This window comes from Coregonus clupeaformis, chromosome 18, assembly GCF_020615455.1.
Source record: "Coregonus clupeaformis isolate EN_2021a chromosome 18, ASM2061545v1, whole genome shotgun sequence".
In the NCBI taxonomy this organism is placed as follows: domain Eukaryota; kingdom Metazoa; phylum Chordata; class Actinopteri; order Salmoniformes; family Salmonidae; genus Coregonus; species Coregonus clupeaformis.
Genome location: NC_059209.1, coordinates 11,933,844 through 11,939,843, shown reverse-complemented (window position 1 = coordinate 11,939,843; position 6,000 = coordinate 11,933,844). Strand labels below are relative to the sequence as shown.

The window sequence follows — 6,000 nt, the reverse complement described above, 5'->3', positions numbered from 1 at the left end:
CGGAATCTAAAACAAAAATCCAGAAAATCACATTGTATGATTTTTAAGTAATTAATTTGCATTTTATTGCGTGACATAAGTATTTGATACATCAGAAAAGCAGAACTTAATATTTGGTACAGAAACCTTTGTTTGCAATTACAGAGATCATACGTTTCCTGTAGGTCTTGACCAGGTTTGCACACACTGCAGCAGGGATTTTGGCCCACTCCTCCATACAGACCTTCTCCAGATCCTTCAGATTTCGGGGCTGTCTCTGGGCAATACGGACTTTCAGCTCCCTCCAAAGATTTTCTATTGGGTTCAGGTCTGGAGACTGGCTAGGCCACTCCAGGACCTTGAGATGCTTCTTACGGAGCCACTCCTTAGTTGCCCTGGCTGTGTGTTTCGGGTCGTTGTCATGCTGGAAGACCCAGCCACGACCCATCTTCAATGCTCTTACTGAGGGAAGGAGGTTGTTGGCCAAGATCTCGCGATACATGGCCCCCTCCATCCTCCCCTCAATACGGTGCAGTCGTCCTGTCCCCTTTGCAGAAAAGCATCCCCAAAGAATGATGTTTCCACATCCATGCTTCACGGTTGGGATGGTGTTCTTGGGGTTGTACTCATCCTTCTTCTTCCTCCAAACACGGCGAGTGGCGTTTAGACCAAAAAACTCTATTTTTGTCTCATCAGACCACATGACCTTCTCCCATTCCTCCTCTGGATCATCCAGATGGTCAATGGCAAACTTCAGACGGGCCTGGACATGCGCTGGCTTGAGCAGGGGGACCTTGCGTGTGCTGCAGGATTTTAATCCATGACGGCGTAGTGTGTTACTAATGGTTTTCTTTGAGACTGTGGTCCCAGCTCTCTTCAGGTCATTGACCAGGTCCTGCCGTGTAGTATATACTACCAGTCTAAAATTTGGACACACCTACTCATTCAAGGGTTTTTATTTATTTTTTACTATTTTCTACATTTTAGAATGATAGTGAAGACATCAAAACTATGAAATAACACATATGGAATCATGTAGTAACCAAAAAAGTGTTACACAAATCAAAATATATTTTATATTTGAGATTCTTCAAATACCCAACCGTTGCCTTGATGACAGCTTTGCACAATATTGCTGTGGTGGTGCACTCATGGGGTGCGCATCACAATGATCTCTTCATCCTCATGAAGTGTGCACTCGTTCACTACTCCCCACAAATTTTAAAGATTTCGATTGGTGTTGGCATGGGCTAAAGGTAGTTTCCATATACCAGTCATTTCCTTTTCAAATCCATGAAGGAAATTGAACAAGTGCACACTTCGGCAGAAAGAAGATATTATTGGGACGCACCCTTGCTTCTCCCTTTTCAACACACGATTTCTTGAACTAATGCATGTTTAAATTGCACTTGTAAGTTGTTTATGTAAAAACTTGCTCTATACAGAACTAAAATGCTTATGAAAAGCATTTTGTATATATATATATATATATATATATGCCATTTAGCAGACGCTTTTATCCAAAGCGACTTACAGTCATGCGTGCATACATTTTTGTGTATGGGTGGTCCCGAGGATCGAACCCACTACCTTGGCGTTACAAGCGCCGTGCTCTACCAGCTGAGCTACAGAGGACCATTCAGAGACTTATCCCGAAGCCACTCCTGTGTTGTCTTGGCTGTGAACTTAGGGTCATTGTCCTGTTGGAAGGTGAACCTTTGCCCCAGTCTGAGGTCCTGAGCGCTCTGGAGCAGGTTTTCATCAAGGATCTCTGTACTTTGCTCCATTCATCTTTCCCTCGATCCTGACTAGTCTCCCAGTCCCTGCCGCTGAAAAACATCCCCACAGCATGATGCTGCCACCACCATGCTTCACCATATGGATGGTGCTAGGTTTCCTCCAGACGTGAAGCTTTGCATTCAGGCCAAAGAGTTCAATCTTGGTTTCATCAGACCACAGAATCTTGTTTCTCATGGTCTGAGTCCTTTAGGTGCCTTTTGGAAAACTCCAAGTGGGCTTTCGTGCCTTTACTCAGGAGTGGCTTCCGTCTGGCCACTCTACCATGAAGGCCTGATTGGTGGAGTGCTGCAAAGATGGTTGTCCTTCTGGAAGGTTCTCCCATCCCCACAGAGGAACTATGGAGTTCTGTCAGGGTGACCATTGGGTTGTTGGTCACCTCCCTGACCAAGGCCCTTCTCCCCCAATTGCTCAGTTTGGCCAGGCGGACAGCTCTAGGAAGAGTCTTGGTGATTACAAACCTCATCCATTTAAGAATGATGGAGGCCACTATGTTCTTGGGGACCTTCAATGCTGTATTAATGTTTTGGTACCCTTCCTCAGATCTGTGCCTCCTGTCTCGGAGCTCTACGGACAATTCCTTCGACCTCATGGCTTGGTTTTTGCTCTGACATGCACTATCAACTGTGGGACCTTATTTAGACAGGTGTGTGCCTTTCCAAATCATGTCCAATCAATTGAATTTACCACAGGTGGACTCCAATCAAGTTGTAGAAACATCTCAAGGATGATCAATGGAAACAGGATGCACCTGAGTTCAATTTCAAGTCTTATAGCAAAGGGTCTGAATACTCATGCAAATAAGGTATTTCTGTTTCTTATTTTTTATAAATTTGCTAACATTTCTAAAAACCTGTTTTCGCTTTGTCATCATGGGGTATTGTGTGTAGATTGAGGACATTTTTTTTCTTTAATCCATTTTAGAATAAGGCTGTAACGTACACAATGTGGAAAAAATAAAGGGGTCTGAATACTTTCCAAATGCACTGTGTTTTTATTTTGTTTTGTTTTGAATCAGAAGCTAATTTTGTTTTCAACAGCTCGACTTTACCGGAGGAACATTCTGACAGTATGTTAACCGACTTAGCAATAGCCGATTTAATGCCAGAAATGACCTTATATCACCAAATCTAGCCCAATATGGAGACTTGTGTCTACTGCTGCCATTGCTTTTTATACAGTATATCTCCTAAAATGACTCAACACAACTAGAATGATGGGCATGACTTTATTTAGCAATCAACATTGTTCAGGATACAGATAGAAAGGGCAATACCTGTTCCATTCAGTTCTTTGAGCCAGGCAATGGTAAAGCAGAGTTTGTAATGAGGAAAATGAAACTAGGGATGTGACTCAAGAAAGAGCAGTGTTTGACAAATTCTGTGTAGTTGATGTGGCCACTTGAGTCCTCTTGTCAGACCATGAGTTGGTCCACTTCACTCTCCATCAGCTTCTCCCCAAGGGTAACCAGAATGTGCCTGAGCTCGGCCCCCATCATCGTGCCGTTGCCCTCTTTGTCGAAGGCTCTCAAGCCCTCCACAAAGTCCTCAAAGGTCCCTGTCTCCTTGGTGCAGGAGATGTGCTGCAGCATGGGCAGGAAGGTCTCAAAGTCCACACGCTTGGCGTTCATCTTCTCAGTCTTGGGCTTGCCCAGCAGCTTCAGCACATCAGCATTGGTGGGGTTATGACCCAAGGCCGCATCAGGTCTCCGCACAGGCGTACCTGATCTTCATCTCGCCCGTTGGGGTCTCGTCAAACAAGGTGAACGTCTCCTTGAACTCCTCAATCTGGTCCTGTGTGAAATCTAGAATGATGATCTTGAGGTCCACCTCAGGCTCCCTGGGAGGCTCAGGCTCAGGGGCCTTTCCTGGATCTGCCTTGGTCTTTTCTTTCTTCTGTGGTTTCTTATGCTCGACATTCTTGGGTTCCACTTTTTCAGGGCCATGGTGACAGTACCTACTGCCACGACAGGAGTGTGTGTGGATGTGAGGAGAGAGTGAGCAAGCCGGTGATACAGGGCACACTGTGCAAGCCTCTAGAGCTTTTATACTGCCCTTAGTGCATATATGAGATAAGGGTTATTAGTGCATACTGTATATGAGATAAGGGTTAGCCAAACCAGTACATTGAACAACTTACCGTTCACTTCACAATGGAACATTTCCAGCAGCTGTCAAGCCCTCGACAATCCTATATCTAGGGGTTAAATTAGGATTTTGGATGTTGGCTCTAACATATAATTTCCAAAGTGACATCTTAATTCAACTTGCTCAATCAATATTGATTTTGTTTTTAAAGGTACACTGCATTCCAATGGAATGCCTATCTCCAGCTGGACTGGCTATTCTTATAAACAAAACATATTTACTTTTCATAAACATTTCAACAGTATTTAGAGAAATCGAAACCACACACTAAACCTTTCAATATTTCCTTCAAAGTCTTTCAAGCTTGCTGGTGCAATTTTTTTCTCCAAGATTGACATCAATTTACAGTTGATTGTATTTATTTATTTAAAAAAGGTTACACTTCAAACAAAGTTATAAAGCTTAATGAAGCTAATTTTGAAGCTAATGTCGACCATAAGGGTAATAAAATAGGTATTTGCATATTTTGCTTTGCCAAAATGGCATATAGCTTACAGTATATTACCCTTTATATAGTTTAGTATTTTCCTATAAATGTTTCAGGCCTTTAAAGGGCTTATGAAGGCTTCATTAAACGTTCATAAGTTACTGTTTGTTTATTGTGACCATAAAATATATAATGCATATGTGGTCATGTGTGTTTACGAGCAAAGGATCAAATAGTTTGAGCTGTGGTATGGACAGGTATAGTGAAGTCAGTGATACTGTTAGCTGCACAGTGATGCCGGTTACACATCACAGTACATTTTGCAGTGTTAAACCAACACTCTCAGAGTATGTATGGTCCCACTCTACAGAATGTAAAAAGTACTCTGATTATAGTGTTACATTTGATGTGTTAATGTAACACTCCGTAGTGTAAAAAATGACCACTGCATTACACTTGCCAGTGTTACTCAAATTTAACACTATGGGGTAATTAACACTCACAATGTTAATTATATTCAACACTAAAGTTGATCTAGAGTAAACTCCTATTAGTGTTGAACAAAAACACTGTCACAGTAAGTCATGTTGGGTGTTGTTTTAACACTGTATGGTGTAATGCCTATTTTGTATATTTCCCATGGTGCCTTTTGAATCACTAACCCATGTCAAAAACATGCTTCAGTTAATGTCACGAACTCAGCCGAGGCTGCTCCTACTCCTTGCTCGGGCAGGCTTCGGCGTTCGTCGTTACTGGAGTACTAGCTGCCACCGATCCATGTTTCTGTTTTCTATTTTGTTTTGTCTTGATTGCACACACCAGGTTCCAATGTACGTTAATTTGTTTCCCTATTTTACCCTCTGGTTCTCTCATGGTGTTGTGCGTGATTGTTCGTTGTCTTGTTCTCATTTGCTTTGTAAGTCGGTATTTTCTTCCCTGCGTGGAGGGTATGTTTATTTACTTGTGATAAGTAAAGTACGTTGTTGACCAAGTTCTGTGTCCTGCGCGTGACTCCGTCCTACCGCTACACACTGACGCATGACAGAATCACGCACCCGTTATGGAGTCAGCAGGTACGTCCATTCCTCCAGGATCGGTGGAGGAACGCATCCAGCAGCACTCGACCATGCTACAGACTCTTGGCACAGCCATGGATAGAGTGGTACAGACTATGGAGCGATGGGAGAGGGGGGGTTTTCCTACACCTCCTCCCACTACAAATCCCCCCACATCGCTGTCCACCCCTTCACCACCTGGATCCAGTGGGATTCGTCTCTCGCTCCCGAGGGCATATGATGGAACAGCTGCCGGGTGCCAGGGGTTTCTGCTCCAGGTGGAGCTCTACCTGGCAACCATCCACCCGGCTCCCTCGGGATACGAGAGCGTGTCCGCCCTCATCTCCTGTCTGTCGGGGAAAGCGCTCGAGTGGGCCAACGCTGAGTGGAGAAGTATAGACGCGGCATCGGTGCGCTATGATGATTTCACCCGCCGTTTCCGGGCGGTATTTGATCATCCACCGGAGGGGAGAGCGGCGGGGGAAAGGTTGTTCCACCTCAGACAGGGGAAGAGGAGCGCACAGGACTTCGCACTGGACTTCAGGACCTTGGCAGCATAAGGCGCTCGTAGATTCAGGCGCAGCTGGGAATTTTA

At 44.2% G+C, this 6,000-nt stretch overlaps 1 pseudogene; it reads right to left on the bottom strand.

The window, feature by feature from the left end:
• Positions 1-3,061: 3,061 nt before the first annotated feature.
• On the bottom strand, positions 3,062-3,903 carry LOC121587172 (annotated as a pseudogene).
• Between the last annotated feature and the right edge of the window lie 2,097 nt (positions 3,904-6,000).